The sequence below is a fragment of the Micropterus dolomieu genome, linkage group LG07 (genome assembly GCF_021292245.1).
Source record: "Micropterus dolomieu isolate WLL.071019.BEF.003 ecotype Adirondacks linkage group LG07, ASM2129224v1, whole genome shotgun sequence".
Taxonomy (NCBI): Eukaryota; Metazoa; Chordata; class Actinopteri; order Centrarchiformes; family Centrarchidae; genus Micropterus; species Micropterus dolomieu.
Genome location: NC_060156.1, coordinates 20,920,511 through 20,938,487, shown reverse-complemented (window position 1 = coordinate 20,938,487; position 17,977 = coordinate 20,920,511). Strand labels below are relative to the sequence as shown.

Sequence of the window (17,977 nt, the reverse complement as noted above, 5' to 3'; positions counted from 1 at the left end):
GACGGCACGACTAGGAGGAGAGTGCACGGGTGCCGGGTGCAGAAGGAAGGTCCAGACTGTAAAACCGGATAAAAGTGTGAGGGGTGGCCCAGCCAGCCACGTCACACAAATCCTGGAGTGACGCCCCTGCGAGGAGGGCCCTAGAAGCCGCCATGCCTCAAGCAGAGTGCGCCCTTACGGCCATAGGTGAAGGCAAACCGCGCACCTGATAGGCCAGGGAAATAGTCTGAACGATAGTCTGGCCAGACCCATAGCTGCCACAGGGCGGGGTGCGGGTGAAAGATCCGGCCCTCTGCCTGGGACAGCAGGTCTCTCCTCAGAGGAACCTGCCAGGGCGGGCCCTCGAGGAGCAATATTAAATCCGAGAACCACACTCGTGCCTGGCCAAAACGGGGCTACTAGTAGTAGACTGATCCCACCGGAAACGCATACAGACGTGTCCTCAGCCACGTCTGCACCATGGCATCCAGCCCTAGCAGGGCTGGGGGCGAGAGGGAGAACCACAGGGGACAGTGCACCGTCTCTCGGGTCGTCGTTGAGTCTCACACCACCCCTAGGAACGTAGTCCGTTGGGCGGGCATCAGCATGCTCTTCTTCGCGTTGAGCCGCAGCCCCAAATGCTGAATGTGGGCGAGGACGACATCTCGATGCCGAACCACTAACTCTCGAGCCTGACTGCTGCACCGCCTGTGGCTAATCAATGTGCAGCTTGGTCACAGCCCGCGTCACCACTTCTAACAACTCCTCGTATCCCGGCGAGGGCTGATGACGTTCCGTTTCCCTGAAGTCATTCTCCATGCTAAGCACATCTAGCTCCTCAGAGCCAGATCGTGCAAGCCTCTCCGGACTCACCCCTCGAGTGGGAGAAACCGAGAAACGGGCTCCCGATCGGGGACAAGGGGAGGAGGATTCCGTGGACGAGGACCGGAAAAAGGCCTCAGCCGTTCCAGCACCCTCTGCTATCTCGCGTTGCATCCCCAGGATCGGAGCCGCCGCGACACCTCAGCGACCGCGGGGCCTGTGCCACGGGGGGAGCGCATCCGGCCATCCTCTAGAAAGAGGGCCGCTCGAGACCTCAGCACCCTCAGGGGCAGGGCCTTGCAATGGTCGCAGGCAGCCCCCTCGAGAGCTGCCTGGGTGTGCGATATCCCCAGGCATGAGACGCACATCCCATGGGTATCACCTTCCGTGATGAAGCGCTGAAAGGGAAAGACACACTATCGGAATCGTTTCGACATGATCTGCTTCGTCTCGACTTCAGGTAGGATGATGGAGCTTCCAAACATAGCCAGAGTGCCTGCTGAATAGAAAGAAGCTAATGTGTCCTGTGTTCCGGCGTGCTTATATACCCCTCCGGTTACACCGTCACACACTACCGTTCTAGTAACACCAATAGGATTGGAGTAGTTTCATTCATAGTTCAGCCCTGCCACGCCCAGAGGTGTTCCCATAGTGTCGTCACCGACGCAGTTCGAGTTCCCTCGAAGGGGAACATGAATGTCTGTACACAATTTCATGGCAATCAATCCAATAGTTCTCAAGACATCTTGCTTAAAACCAGAAATGTCAACCTCATGGTTGGTGAGTCAAAAAGGTTCATCCTCTGACAATTCATACAATTAGTTGTTGTGATATTTTAGTTTAAATATTTTAGACCAAAGTGATGGACCGACCAACTGACAGACCAACCTGTCTTGTCATGCCATGGTTCATGCCTATCATATGACATCCCCCCATCCAAGTTCAACATCAGGTCTGTATATTAGTGCAACCCTAATCATGACATAACCTTTTTAGCTTGTGACCCTTCATACTCAAGTAATGCCTACTCACAACTCTCCATAACAGCTGTGAGCAGTTCGATCAAAGATAATTGTTCTCTTCTCAGATGGACTCATTTTATTAGTTTTTGAGTCCTGGGGAGGTAAAACACTTCTCTCCTGACCTATCAGATTTATCTCACAAGCCCTCAGGGTGTCCTGATCTCCACATTGCGAGCCACTGCCTTAAATATATATGCCTCAGGCTGTGGTTTATATTTGGCTCCACACCTTATCAGGGACCAGACTTCTATCATATATTGATTTATTTCAAAATAACTCTCTCTGCATTGCCTTGAGGTGTCAATATTAATGCAGCATTTGATAAATGTCTTCAAAGGAGGATCAAGGACCTCTTAAGAGTTAACAAACATGGAGAGATAAAAATCATATCACCAGATTTAAAATATAAATGAGACTAGACTTTGGAAAGGGTGGAAGTCTAAAATTACATTTTTGTCATGCCCCATGGGAGGAAAGTTGTGTGTCAGTAAAGATCAGCTGGAGTAGATTATGTTAGAAATATTGAGTTTATTGATTTAGTCTGAAACAGCTTTTTCATGTAGACTTGATCTCACTCACACCACAGGATAAATGGACCATATTCTGGGCCATTTTCATGGAGTTTAAGCCATAAAATATCAGCTTATTAGAATGTTAGTGTTAGTAATAATATTGTAATTTTAACAGCTGAGCCAGAGCCTGAATATCAGGCATGTTTTTATCTCCTCTTTATGTGTTTATGTGGGTGGGTAATATTAATTCTGTGGGGACATAAATCTGTATACACAGTCACATTGTTGAGACTTCCTTATGGGGGCAAAATGCAAGTCCCTATAACGTAAATCATTTTAGGGTGACGTGGTTTAAGGCTAGGGTAAAGTTAGGTTTAGGCAAGTAGTGGTTATGGTTATGCTTAGGGTAAGTCTACAAGGATTGAATCCAAGTCAATGTAATATCCTCAAAAGTGATGAAAAGGGATGTGTGTGTGCTTGTGTGCGGGCATGCGTGCGTGCGTGCGTACGCACGCGGGTGTGTGTGTGTGCGCGCGCGTGTGTGTGTCCATCCAGGTGCATGTACTCATACACTGAGATTGTGTGTGTGTGAGTGTAGGTTTGTATGTGAGTGGGTGGTTGGTTACCAGGTGTGGATCATGCAGAGACACAAGCAACAAGAACAGATGGCTAAAATCTCCAGAGTCTTTCATATGCACATGTGTAAACAGACGCCATGCAGCAGGAAAAACTGCTGTCTGGAAAATATTGGAAAAAAGGCGGTGGGGGCGGTGGTTGGTTCGGTCTTAGTTGAGAGAGTCATGGAAGATGAACCCAAACTCCTGGAAAAGATATTCGATACAATAGCAAAATAAAATGCCTTTCCATGTATGAAATTAATTTACAAGAGTGATGCAGAAGCTACAGTATAATCCAGTATTCCTCTTTTCCCCATATACTGTATGCCATTCTGAAAATAGGAGGACACCCCAATCATACTGGACAGTTTAAAGCAGTGTGCTAGGTATATGAAACAGCAGTTAATCACAGCGACAACAGTGATGCTATGTTACCAGTTAACTCTTACTAAACTCTTACTACTTAACTCTAACCTAAACACGTCAGCTTTAAAAATTGGAAAATGGTTTGAACACCTGTCTTTTGTTAGTCATGGTATAGTAGTGACAATGCACTCTGGTGTTCTGATGAAAACAATTTAACTTATTTTATTTTCAATTAATTTCTAAATGTGTCAAATTTGTAAACATAATATATCATTTTTCAAGTTATCAGGACCCACTTGTTGGCACAACTTAAAATGTTTTCTTTATATGCTGATTATTATTTCTCATTTTAAGCCCTAGTAACTTGTGCTGCTTATTTATTTAAAAGAATATGAATTGGTATTTTCACAGCAGTTTGCCCTCTATGAATAAATTACTTTAACAAATAATCCATGAGTTATGAAAAAGAATAATTATTCAAAATGTAGAAGCTAAAAACACAAAGCAGTGAAAGGGTTTTCCTACGTGGAGTGCATTATTGTTTATTATATCCCCATGCTGGCCACTTAACAGCAATCGACATGCTGCCGGGGTGCTGCACAGTTGCCGCCCACTGCTGTTAATTAGGATGGGTTTTTGCAGAGAATGAATTTCGCATGCGTTGTACTATGTATAATTGCATGTGAAGTTGATTATTATATTTTAAATATCAACATGTATGTATTTAGTTTTAGGATGATGCATTCTTTAACACAGTGTAGAGGAAACACCGCTCTGCTTCTCGTTGTGGCACTCCTCACCACCACCTCGTCTGTTATTGTCATAGCTCACATATGTAGGCTACATGTAAAATTCAGAACACATGACATGAAGCAGGGCTTTTGTAATGGAGAAAACAGTTTGCTGTGAAAGTCAAACAGCAGCTCAACAGTCCGACTTGACTTCACCACTGATCAACAGTTCGTCACAAACAGGCCTGTAACCCCCAAAGATGAGCAATGATTGGTTCTCACTGCTGTGGTCTAAAGTCTTTAATTAACATGTCTGTGTGACAGTGGAGCACGTGTGTGTATGTGTGTGTATGCTGGCAGAGGAGTGTGAAATTGGCTAATTAACGTGACCTCCCTTTGATCCGGGGAGAATACACATATGACATCTGAATTGGGGTGAGCCAGAGGGATGGGAGGGTAAATCTGTAAGTGTGTGTGTGTGTGTGTGTGTTTGTGTTCCCAAGCTAGCAGCAGCTTTGAAAGCTTGTTTTAACCCTGTGTTAACCCTCAAGCTGAAAAACACAGAAAAGAACAACAAAAAATTTTGTCTTTTTGCTGCATTTACTTCATGGTTCTTACTTACACTTATGGAAACCTGAAGTTTAAGCAAAACCGACCCGCGGCCTGTACTACGAAGCCGGAATTGATGTTAGTGAGGTAACTTCAAGTTTAGCCCTGGGTTGTCAGTCCTAAGACTGTGGTTCACTTCTTTCGGGGTCAACATTGCCATGATAACTAATGCTGAATAGCTAACCTCCTCCGGAGCAGGTTATGTTAGAGATCAATGCTATGAAAGCACTGCCTACTGACCAATCGGATCTATTGGAAAATAACATCACCATCCGTAGAAGATCCCGCATATTGTTTCATTGGCTGCTTTTTTGCTGTAATGCCGAGATTCTTTTGTATACTGATGTCATCCTACAAGAGACTGACTGAAGCACTAAAGCCTTGTACTTGTTGCACTTTTAAGATATGACAGTAGGCCTACTTACCGCTTTGAATGCTTGTTTTTTATTTCCTCTAAAGTCCGTTTCACACAGCCGTCAGTAGAAATATGGTGTAAGGCTATATGTTATGAGCATATATTTTGGTATTCAAATTAAGTTTAATATGAATTTGTTTATCATAACTTTTGATTTCATTTCTTTCAATATAGAGACTGGTCATGAACCGCCCCACCTTTTGCTGTATAGGCGCAGGTCATGTGAGTTTTCATTAAATGTTGGGAACTGAAGCCGTGGGTAAGTTACAGTCTTTCCACCACTATATTGGCACTTTTTACGGCATTAAGTTTAGTTCCATTGCTTTATGAAGTTGATTTAGAACAATGTTTGGAACAGTTTGTAAAATAACCATTCACACCATAAGAATACATATAATCAACACTAGTGTAATTAAAGTCATTTATTTGTCCCAATGATGGGACAGTGATATTGTTATTGGTCATATTAAGCAAAGACTGCCCCTTTTATGTAAACACAGTCATAGCTGGGTTAGGAAACCCTGGGTCGACCTACCAAATTGATAACCAGGGTCATGTGACCACTTAGTCTGATCGCGATTGTTAGGGTTAGTCATATGTTGAGTATTTTTACTTGCTTCATAGTATAGTCACCAGAAAAAGGAAAACAGCTCTCTTTTGTGTACAAACATTAGATTTTTTACACATGTACCCTTTGATGGCCTTCATGTTTGATTGTAATTATTGCAAAAATAATAATAATAGCCATAGAAGCCATGTCTCTTTCCTCAACTGTCATGTTCTCCCATGACATATAGACATGTGTCAAAATAGCGGTGTCTTTGATTATTTAAAAAAACCTTGTTCTAATATTATTCCAGAAAACGCATAATGTTTTCCAGGATACAAAATGAATTCTTTAGTATTGAAAACCTAAAATAATCAGGATCATATTTATACCCACAGCAAGTCCTCAGTAGTTGTCGCTGAAAATTGGCACATTAACATTGTTTGGGAATATCTAACAGTGAAGCAACATTGAATGAGAGAAAACAAAGAATAGCTGTTCTGTAAGTGCATAGCTGCTCCAGATGGTTGGAGTTACACACAAAACAGATGGACAATGAACTTCTTCATCACACCGATATGTAAGAACCATATTCACTTCCACAATGTGTTTCTTCCACTAAAGATACCAACAGCAGTAAAATTCAGAGAAAGCACTCTCAGTATCATTATTACCATTTAATTTCAATCAGAGATAGTGTATATTTTAGCCTACCATGGTCAGGCATTAAGGGAAACTAATATGTTGGTTATGTCAGAGAGAAAAATGGTAGCAACAGCCTGTTTGTTTTTCTGAAAAATTCAGAAAAATGTCCAAATCTGCAAAAGAATCAAACTCAGTAAGACAAATGGATGATAGGAGACTGTGAAACAAGATTTAATAGGGATATGTTTCTATATTTTGTGACTACAAATCACGGGAGTCATATATTTCTATAATTACTTTGAACTACTGTCCAGGGAAACAAAGTGTTGATAAATACTTAAAATGATCTTGGCAAGTTCAAGAACTTCAGTTTTGTTGTGATTTAATTGAGGCTATGAGTCCAGGCATTGTTTCACAAGCCATTTAATTAAGTAACATGTTTTAAGAACTCACTGGGTGTCACAAATATTTAAAGCAATGACATCAGCATAGCGAAAGCACATGGAGGGAAAATAAAACAGGTCTGGGAATTGAGCCTTGAGGAACTCCACAGCCTATGGTGAAAGAAAATGAGACGCCTTGTCAGCAACAGATACAAACAACTTTAAGATAACGCAGCCCAGTTTCTCAGACGATCATTTCAGATTATCTATGTATCTAAATAATCTGGGAGTTTTTTGGTTTTACATTTAATCTCACAGTGTTTTACTGCTTGTATTTCTAATGCCGTATTAATTTGTCACCTGCAAACACTTTGAATTGCACTAACCTATGAAACGTGCCATACAGTTTTTTTCATTGATTGAATGACTGATTAGTTGTGTCAAGAGCAGTATTTGAATCAAGAGAAGTATACAGTAAATGCAATATTAAATACATGGCCAGGATTATGCCATTGAACTTTGCTGTTTCTAAACATTTGCCTACCTAGTTACCGATCTTATTATTTAGAAATGTGCTGTTTTTCTACAATTCATCATTTTCTTTTGCAAATATTGACAGTTCTAATTAGGCTTACTATGAAATAAGATTTTCTTTGGTATTGTCTTTACATTACATTTGTTTTCAGTTTAATTTTTGTCAAATTTCAAAGCGTTCTGTCCTTAGTCTGTCTGAATACTTGACTTGCTCTCTTCCTCAACTTTTCATTTTTCAGACTCTTAGGCTCTTCATCTATTTTAGAACTGCTCAACTTTCTTTCATCTCTACCTTCACCTTCCCTCATTGTTCCTCTCTGATCTGTCCTTTCCCTCTACATCCACATCTCAGTCTGTCCATTCTTATCCTTTCTCTCTGTCTCTGTCACATCAAGTATTTCCTGCAGTCTCTCAGTGTCTCGTTCTGGTTTCTTAAACTGCGACTCTGTCACACTGAGGTCTCTGCTCTTTCTGTCTCTTTTCTCTTTCTGTTCATCTCTCCAGGTTTTCTCTCCTTTCCACCCCAACCCCCTTCCTCCTCCCTCATCTCTCCCCTCCATCACCTCCTGGGTAATGACAGGGGGGGACAGGTGGAGACCAGACCATCACTACCAGCAGTCTGTGTGTGTGTGTGTGTGTGTGTGTAAATGACACACACACACACACAGATGGTGGACAGGGGTCCCTGCCGGCCAGCCTGTCTGTCTGATGATGGGGTGTTGTTGTTGTTGAGTGCACTCAGCCACACATGATTAGCTAGACAAACACACACACACTGCCACATACACACACGCATATGTATTCCCTTCTACGTTGCACATATGGGGCTCAGCACCAAAACAAGTCACCTGCTATTCTAGTCACACACACAGACACACACACACACACACACAGGACCGAAAAAGGATCAGAGGGCTGTGGGACTGTCAGGACTGATTATGTATCATTTTGTTTTGTGTGTTTCTGCTTTATGTAACATATCAGTATACTATTAGTATTACTATTATAAGTGTATTATGCTACAAAATTTCATTTTTTCCTTACATATGACTTTTAGAAAAACATCAGACAAACACGTGTAATCCTTATTCATACTATGGACTAATTAGTCATTTATGTTTTGTGCTGTCTTGTGGTCATGGTGGCATGTTATCATAAAACACAGTTTCATGGACTGTGCCAATCGTAAATGTTGATGGGTCCCAATCAAACAGGTAAAACTAGCCTATTTAAATGTGCTTGCATGTCCTTAGGTCACCATGTTACAGTCTACTTTCTCAAGTGAGCTGATTTCTTCTGAACCATCATGTGAATGTGAAACCGGGTTTGTAAGTATGTAATCAGAGTACGGTGATTAGAGAAACCTTTCCCTAGCTAGATTTCTCCTGTAGAACACAGATTTCTCTGCCTTGTTCACAGGTAAAGCTTTCTAATCAGCTTTTTACAAAAACACATTGCATTACAAAAGACAGGAAAGTAACAGTGGAGTAGCTGGATGAAAAGAGACATGATTACAAGTCTGTCTTTTCACTGCACCGTCAGCCTGCTACAACACAAACACACATAAAAAAGCAGGGACAGTAAACCAGTGGTTGATCTGCGGACGCCAGTCGTTATGTGTGAACTACTCAACGACGCATCAAAACGGCTCCCCGACACATCACTGGCACATTGCCGACGCCAGCCGGATATCTAGACAACCAACTCGACGTCCATATCTAGCCAATGAGAGCAGGCAGCTAGTTTTTCACTACAAAACACTTTTTACTCACCTCAGACAATCCCTGCTACCTCTGTGTGCTAATCCATTCTTTCACCCATATTCTTTGTCTTTATAATTGCTATCTTTATAATAACAAACAACAGCTGTTTCGTGCGTAGGTTCGCGTCATTTCCCATTTCAGGCGTTATATATACACACTTTGAGAAAACCATGGCTATTGCAAAACATGCGTGTATAGGAGACGCATCCAGGCCGCATGTTTATATGATGCCCTGGGGTGACCGGAAACGCTTGTAGCTAGCAATGTTTGTGTTTAAGGAGTTGACAGCCCCCTGAGACAACTTACCCTAACCTTCACCATCACAGAAGTTAGTGCCTAAATCCAAGTCAGTAAATATATGCATGTCGACCGACTAACCCTACAGCTGTGCACATCGGCTGTGCTAGCAGGTAGGGTTAGCCTCCGTTGTGTTGCAATGCTATTGCAAACTGCAGCGTATCATACACATGCAAAATCGGCGTTTAGCGTACAATAGCCACAGTTTTTCCAAAGCGTCTATAAATGACTGAGATGAGATCAGGTTGGTTTTCTTGACAAAACGTGGTTTGGAGACCAGCGTCAGGTGACACAGCCGCTGTCAGCTCGCATAGTGTGTGACCACCTGTCACCAATCAGTCACGTAGTGTGAATGCCACAATGACTTCAAGATCCCATCACCAGACAGCAAGTTGTGTAGTGTGAACAGCACAGCCATCGGCCGACACTGAAAGTCGTGTCTGTACAAGCCTTTAGTAACCTTGTGCAACACACTGAAGGTGGAAATTATCCAGTCTTAAAACAGCCTATGATATTTGCTTTGGGAGTAAAATTAACATTAACATTACAACTTTTGCCCAACCTCCAAATGTTGGATGTGTAAAACTATTTCTTTATGGACCTGGCTTTGTGCATGGAGGCGTTGTCATGTTGAAACAGAAAAGGGAAAAAAATTGTTGCCACAAAGTTGGAATGAATTTGACAGGGTTTTTTTATAATTCAGCAACCTGGTGCATCTTGTTACTGTGGTAAGTCCAAGCCCAGTCGAGGTTCAGATTCTACAGACAAGAAACAGAAGCACATGATGAAATGGTTATTTTAGATGAGGAAATGTTTTATTCTTTTGAGGGGAAGAGGGGAGATGACAAAGAGAAGGTAATCCGTTTGTCACTCTCACACAACAATGGAAACAACAGGAAAATACAATAGATGAGGGAAACGGATGAAGATATACTTCTATATGTCTGCTCTCTGCTCTGATGATCTGCTTCATTGCATTTTTCCAAGCATCAGTGATGAATACAAACTTAGCAGTGAGCCGGTGCAGAGCAGGTGCACAACACCCAATGACCCAACTTCACCTTCACGTCAAAACTGTTGTCACATGTGACAACAACATGTTTCTTGCAAAGTATGGGCCAGTTGTGTTTCGGATTCAGAGAGGTGAAAGTGCCTTTGAGCAATGCACATGTCAGCAAACACAAGCCATCAATACTGTTCCAGGGAGACGATTCCTCTGCGTGTGTGTGTGTGTGTGTGTGTGAGATCACCTGGGACTCTCAGAACAATGTGAGTCTGTTCTTTTGAAGCTCATTAGCTTCATTACACAGAATGTTTCAATTCTTAGAACTATTCTCACCGTTTAATTAGTGGCTGATGTTGGTAAGTGACATAGAGCTTTCCCATTTCCTACCTACCTGGTTATTATTATAACCATGACAACAAAAGTCCATAGTGTTGTCACATCATAAAACTAATTTATTTTCTACCTGTCATTACGGTTTGGAAGGCGCAGACAAATGATGTCGATATAGGGACGTCAGATCCGTAAATACAGAGGTAATTTATAAACAACACATTTTGATGTTTAATTTGGAGGACTTGTATGAATACGTCTTCTGCCATTGTACAGCAACATCAATTAACCGCATATTAATGATTTTAGTATCCTAAAATCCTGAAATGTCTTTGGGATTTGGGGGTGCTGCAACAAGACAAGAATGATTGTGTGTGTGTGTGTAGCTCCTATCTCTTCTCTCCACAGTACATCAGCGGGAGCTGTCAGATCAGCATCAGGCCTTGCCAGTCAGATTAAGGATGTTACAGCAGCAGCATCCTGGCCAGCAGCCGAGCGGCTGCAGATGGATTTCACTCTCTCTCCATATATCTCTCCTCTGTCTCAGTCTCTGTCTCTCTGTCTTCTGTGTCTCTGCAGGACACTGCTGGTCTGTCGGCTCAGGTCCCAGGGTCGAATGGAGGTGAGCCGAGCTAAGTGGAGAGGTGACGGGACAGGTGGCGCAACAGCACAGTTTCCATGGTCACCAATGAATCATAGATCATGAAAAGCCCCATTACAGTATAAAATAAATTCATAACTCTGTGCCAGGTGGTGCAAGAGTGGAGCAAGAGTGGAGCAAGAGTGGAGCAACAGCGGATACAGATGAAGAGAAATTTTACTAGGTGGAAAGGTAAAAAATCTAAATGGTATTTGACTGGTTTAAAACTAAAAGTCATATTAGTACATCATTTAGTTGAGCTTAATTAAACACTTTCTCTCTGCCAGGTGGACACTGGTGGATCAACCTTCCATTGACTCATATAGTTAAAGTTTCCAAAGGTACGAATTACATCAGGCTGAAAGTTGGGGAAATGTACCTAAAATGATGCACAAGACATTTAGAATATTTCCATTTGATGTATGTATGTAACCATAAAAACACAGTTATAGGTTTGAATATTTTACTCAGTGAGAGTCATTTGGTTTGCCTTCAATAAAATGTTGGAGCAAATAGATACATGTTGGTTGCTGACAATCACTAATCATGTGTTATGGTACCTCAGTAAAAAAAAATAAAATAAAAAAAGTATTCAAGGCCAAAACGCTGATAATCTATTTAATCTGTATGAAAGTAAAAGTGGAAAAATAACAATTGGCCATATTAGAGTCATCTAGTGCACAATAACATTACCAGTAGAAGATTCATTGTTTTCCAGGAAGTTTAAAGATGCATCAGTAGTTTACCTCTGTATTCTGGTTGTCAGTTCTGTGCTGTCCTTTGTTTATTTTTATGGCACTCTGGAGTATATTTAATGTCACATTAATAGCCAAAGCCTATTTATACTACAAACCCATTCCTGATCCTCACTGTGACGTGAGTTTGGAGACTTCAGTGTGTAACACAAAGCTGTTGTGATTCTTGAAGCTCCATCATGAGGAAACATGATATCCATGCCAGTCTGAAAGAGGGACCAGAGGGCTGAAAACTGTGCACAGTTATAGCACAGAGGGTTTTACTGAGCGTGACACAAACCTGTGAAGGTCACTCATCCATGTAAATAATATGGCTTCCATTAACAAATACAAAAAAAAAAAAAAAATAGAAACCCCCCCCACACACACACACACACACACACACACACACACACCACAACACGCAACCCCACACAGCGCAGGACAGTGATACAAAGACACACACTAGGATATCAGATTTTAACTTGAATAAATCCATAAGTGTGCTGTGAAATATGAGATGTGCCTAGAGAAACAGATCATGGTCAAAAACACGTATTGAAATCTCAATGAGGTACACACACACACACACACACACACACACACACACACATGCATGAATAAGTGCAAACAGACGCCCCAGAACAGATGTTTTAAACAATGATTTACTTTCAATTTTGACTTTGATAAATGTAAGACAATATTGTGAGACATACACATGCACCTAAAAAGTCCAGTTTTGTTCTGCTGTCTGTACTAGTTCACTGACCATTAAGGCTACACAAGTGTCACAGTGAGTGGTGGTAGAGCAGGTTGGAGGACCCAAATGCAGGGTGCAAAGCAGAGGGAGTACAGTTCAAAGGAGATTTATTCCAACAAACAAAAAGCGAGCACACTTACAATGACTGGCTGAGTCCAGGTAATCCAAATCATAGAGGTACAACTAAGCAGGTGATCCGACACAGAAATCAAAAAACAGGTGAAAACCAATGACAGACAGACAGACAGACAGACAGACAGACAGACAGACAGACAGACAACATGCTATATCCTACAATGACCAGGCAGGGAAGGAATGGAAACACCAAACATTTAAACACAGGGACTAACGAGCAGGGCGGGAGCAAAACAGGTGACTGGGATCAGGTTAACGAGGCAGAGAGACTGGAAGGCAGGCAGATACTGGAGGTGAGCAGACGTAACACAAGTACTGAACATCAGAGTAATATAAATAAACTAATACAAGCGGACAGATCACAAATAAACTAACACCAACAAGGAACACAGACCGAAGCTGGGATAAAAGAGAACACAGACATGGGCAAAACACAGAAGTACGCAGACCAGGAGTGAACACTAAGATGTTAATAAGAACGCAGGCCATAATTAGGATATGAGACAAGACAGATACTACTGAAGACAAAGAACGAGAGAAACAGGTAAACAGAAAGACACATGAAACAATGGCAAAAACTCTGAAACTCACAGGGAAATACTACAACTCACAACAACAAGTTACTATTGTCACTGATAATGTGGAAACTAGATCACTGTTTAGTTCATTTGAAGCATCTGGGTTTTACTCCCCGCAACTATTTAACAGACTTTAAAGTATTTGTTGGTGACATGGGGACAGAAGAACTCCACATGTGGCTGTAAGAACAGCCACTAGTTTACAAAACTGTTTTGGCTAGCATGTTTGCCAACAGTTGAATGTAGTGAACGCAAGTGCAATATTCTCTCTCATTTTGGCTCTGTTTTTGTCTCCACAAACTGTAAAAAATAGTTGTGTCTTTAGCTGCTAAATGTTCCGCTTGGTTTCTAACTTTGTAAGCCTTTTGGAACTGGGCAGGGAGTGTACAGTTTATCTGAGCTTGTTTGCTAAAAACAGCTCTCTGCTGGAGACCACTTAGACTGAACTATACAGTAAATGTACCATTAAAACAAAACAATTAGCTAAACGCTAAATAGAGCTGCAGATCTGGTGATAATTTGCTGTAGGTTTGTCACTGTGTGACCTCTTACACATTACACGTACAATTTGTTATTAATGTATAGTTAATGATTTGTAGAATCTGTGAAATTCCCCTTTAAGGTTACTGGCTGAATGTATTATGTCAATGAGCAAGTATATATAAGTACAAACCTGTGTATGCAGGCTGTGTGTCCAAGCCACCATCCATGCTCCTCTACTTGGTCCATGAATAATGCAGAACTCACATTTTCATACCACTTCCTCTTACCTCCCCCACCCCACCCTCCCTCCTCCCCATTGTGCCATAGTAAAAATAGAACCGCAGACCTGCAAGCTTTCGCTCTGGTGTTTACACCATCATGACCCTCCCCACTGCTCTCTCTCCTGACAGTAGGGTTATTACGCTCATTCATCTCAGCCTGTTCTCCCTATCCTCCACGGGAGCCGGAGAGCAGAAACAAGAGAAGAGGTTGTCGGGCCAGACTTGGAGCGGAGAGAAGGTCCTCAGGTAGCATATAGATGCTTCATCTCCATATCTTTATTATGTGTCTCATAAAAATAGCCCCGCTAAGGCCTCTGCTGTTCGCCTCCCACTCCTCCTCTGCATGCACTTAGTCTCTGCTCAGGGGAAATAAGGAACTGCTCTTCCCAGACATTAAATGTAGAATCTAGGATGCACAGACAGAAAAATTAGATGCCTGCTTCTTCTCTGTGGATGCAAAGCAGTAACACAGTTCTTTGTCAGTACATGAATTTACAAATGAGGGATGTAAGAAGTGGAAAACCAATGTAATCTCACCTTATCTAGAATCTTGTTTGGTAAATGGATTGTGCCTCCCTTTTTAGCACTATATTAGTCAGGTACCTTGCTTCATGGTCAACCAGTTTAATATTACCACATTAAACTGGTTAACTAATCTAACTGGTTAATTCAACTGGTTAACTTTTTTTGGTAATTAGTTTATTGAGGAGAAATTAAAAATCAAACTGGCTTGTTGAGTAATTTACTGGATCACCATGTGGTTTAATGTTGATAAAAACTAAAAATTTGCTAAATCTGGCACATTTACATAATAATAATAATGTCAAACAAATACATGTGCATTGTCCCCTCTAATAAATAAACTGATTTATTTGTTTTTACATTTGCTTGCAGATTAACACTCTTTCGCAGTTGAACTTGAAATGAAGTGAAAATTTCATTAGATCACCTTCACTAAACCCCTCCAGCAACCAGCAACTGTCCAGTCTTGGCTTAGCAACCATAAGTAGGCACTGCAGGCTTGTCAAGCTGTGGATTTCTTCACACATTGAAGTGGTGTGCATGGATCATTAGTAAGAAGAAATATTCAAAGTGTACAAAGTTAATTAAACTGTGTATTTGTCTGCTCTAACATAAGTCTGTAACATCAGCATGCCTATGCTAACTATACCGAAGTAACTCCAAGGTCAAGACTTAGCATCTCATTATCTAACTACATTAGTATGTGCAGGTAAAGGTTACATTAGAAAAAGCCACGTTCAGGACTGACAGTGTGGGAGCCAGTGTTATCAGCGATTAGAGTAACATTGGCGGGTCCCGCGCTTTGTTGTATAGTATACATCATTTGTGTTGTTGGGCCAATAAAAATTGTTATTGTTATAATTATAGTGACAAGTCCTCCGAATTAGAGGACAAAATATGTAATTTGTCATGCCCTCTAAAACAACATATTGGAAAAGTTTTCTGATCTATTGGCAGGACAGCATCTTGTGTCTGTGCCTTCCACAACTGTTACGAATAAATGTTGAAAACTACTAAACTACAACGCTGGAGATGTTTTCAACCAGCTCACAAATTGTTAGCTAGCCAGCGGCAGCAAATCTGCCAGAGATGGTTGTCATTTAAACAAATTTGAAAGAATGAGAAGCTATTTTTTTCTACCTTTGTCTGAAGTTAAGCACCCATTTTATCAAAAGTTACAATGGATTTTAAATTTTGTTATACTGAACTGCGTATAACTGTATTTATACTGTACTACCACAGGAAAAGCAACAGTAAAAGGGAAACACGGGTACGCAAAGGAATGATTGGGAATACGTTTTCATTTATTCACAATTTTTTTTTGATACTTCTATATGGAAAATTATAAGATAGGGGTACATTCCATTACTAAAGGTTTCCTCTTCCTCTTTCTCATGTCTCCTCCTCCACTCCATTAAAGGTCACAGTGGAAACAAGGAGAAAATAGACTGAGCTGACAAAATAAGAGTACTTAAACATTGTCCTGTGCTTGGAAGTCGTGTTTGAAGAGTTGCATTGCCGCTCCTCCCACCCAGGATTCCCTCAGCACACACACATCATACAGCAGGTCTGTGGCTGAGAATGTGAAACTGGGACTTTGTGTTTGGTGGTACCAGTTGAGTAGATGTATGTGTGCTGTGCAGACAAAGGAGTAAATTTCATAGTTTGGTACCCATAATTCTCCACAATTTCTGTCTAAAAATATTTATTTTACTGTAACACTTCGACAACTAGGAATGTCACACCACTATATGGGCAAATTATACTTTCCATATCTGGCTAGTGATAGCCATAAATGTCATTAGCTGCTCATGTCCATGAGTGTCAACATATTGTAATTGCCTACAAGCATGCTTTAGCTGTCACCTAAAAAAATCAAGCTCTAACAAATAAAACAAACAAGTAATTTATTCATCCTGTTGTAATTCAAACGCTGCCCACATAGTCTAATTTTAAACTACACTGTACTATGTACAGAACCGCAAGTCTGTTTTGGAGTATTACAAGGGTCTAAAGCACTGGATGTACGAATGTGGATGTCCTTGCAGACATGAGCTTATGACAAAATGTGTACAAGTATTTTACACTATGAACACAGGCTATTTATTAGTTCCTTTTCCTTTCGTGCAAGCGCAGAATGGACTGCAAATGGTTTCTTATTTTATTGCAAGAGGAGACTGAAGTCAAACATTTTTTTTGTCCTTTTGAATATTTACTCATTTCAACTGTGTATGCTGTTCTGCAAGACTAAAATTCAAAGGTTGAATGGGACTATAGTTAAATGTTGTATCTACTTTCTTCTCTAAAATTACCAAAATGTTAACTTCCATCCCTTTTCCTCTGAACCATGTGATTTTTGGGGGGAGGATGACAGGGCCAGAGAGGAAGAGAAAGACAGACAGAGATTCAAACTAAGGTGAGTTAAGTGCACTTCCAACAGCGACTAAACAAACACACACTGTGAAGAATCCACATCTATTACATTATTTGAAAGGACAACAGAACAAAACCAAATCATGTGAAAGAAAACGCAGCCTGTGACACACTGAAACACGTTGATACAAGTGTTGCAAAGGAATCAAAGCAGTGTTTTCGGACCCATTGTGAATATGAAGCATATCGCAGACAGACTGTCACACCTTCTATTTGACCGTTTCCCGTGGCAGGTTTTTTAAATTACCCCCTGGACATCCTCCAGTCTCCAAAGCTTTTCAAAGAGCTTTTAGTTTGGCATTTGATTCCCTGCTCTCCTTTTCTTTAGACGTGTCTGTGTTTCTTTTCTTCTTTTTTTTCTTTTCTTCTCTTCATGCAGAGCACCTTGGCTGCTGAAAGGCGTTGTTGGAGTCCACACATATTCAATGGGGAGAGGAGAGGGAATAAAATAAAGGAAGAAAGGAAACAAGAAGCTGGAGAGGAGAGGAGACAAGGAGAGAAGAGGACATGCAAGAGGAGTGGAGACAAGGATAGAAAAACCTTAAAGGAGAGGAGAGGAAACCAGAAGACAATGGAAAAAGTAAATGACATAAAGGTGGACATAAGAGAAGAGGAAAAAGGAAGCATGAAAGGAGTGTAGACAAGGAGACAATGGGAAAGCAAGGAACGGGGGAGGAGATGAGAGAAAAAAAGGTGAGGAAATGAAAGGGGGAGGAGAAAAGACAAGGAGAAATGAGGAGAAAATAGAAGAACAGGAGAGACCCACATGAAATGAGACCAGATTAGATAAAAGCAGAAAAGAGGATAGAAAAGAAATGGATAGGAGAAGAAAG

General features: G+C 41.2%; 1 long non-coding RNA gene across 1 annotated transcript; it reads left to right on the top strand.

Moving 5' to 3' along the window:
• Positions 1–10,688: 10,688 nt before the first annotated feature.
• Positions 10,689–11,714, top strand: LOC123974315. The gene is made up of 3 exons (XR_006825824.1): positions 10,689–10,781; positions 11,158–11,410; positions 11,506–11,714. It is a non-coding gene; the product is annotated as an uncharacterized LOC123974315 (long non-coding RNA).
• Positions 11,715–17,977: the final 6,263 nt, after the last annotated feature.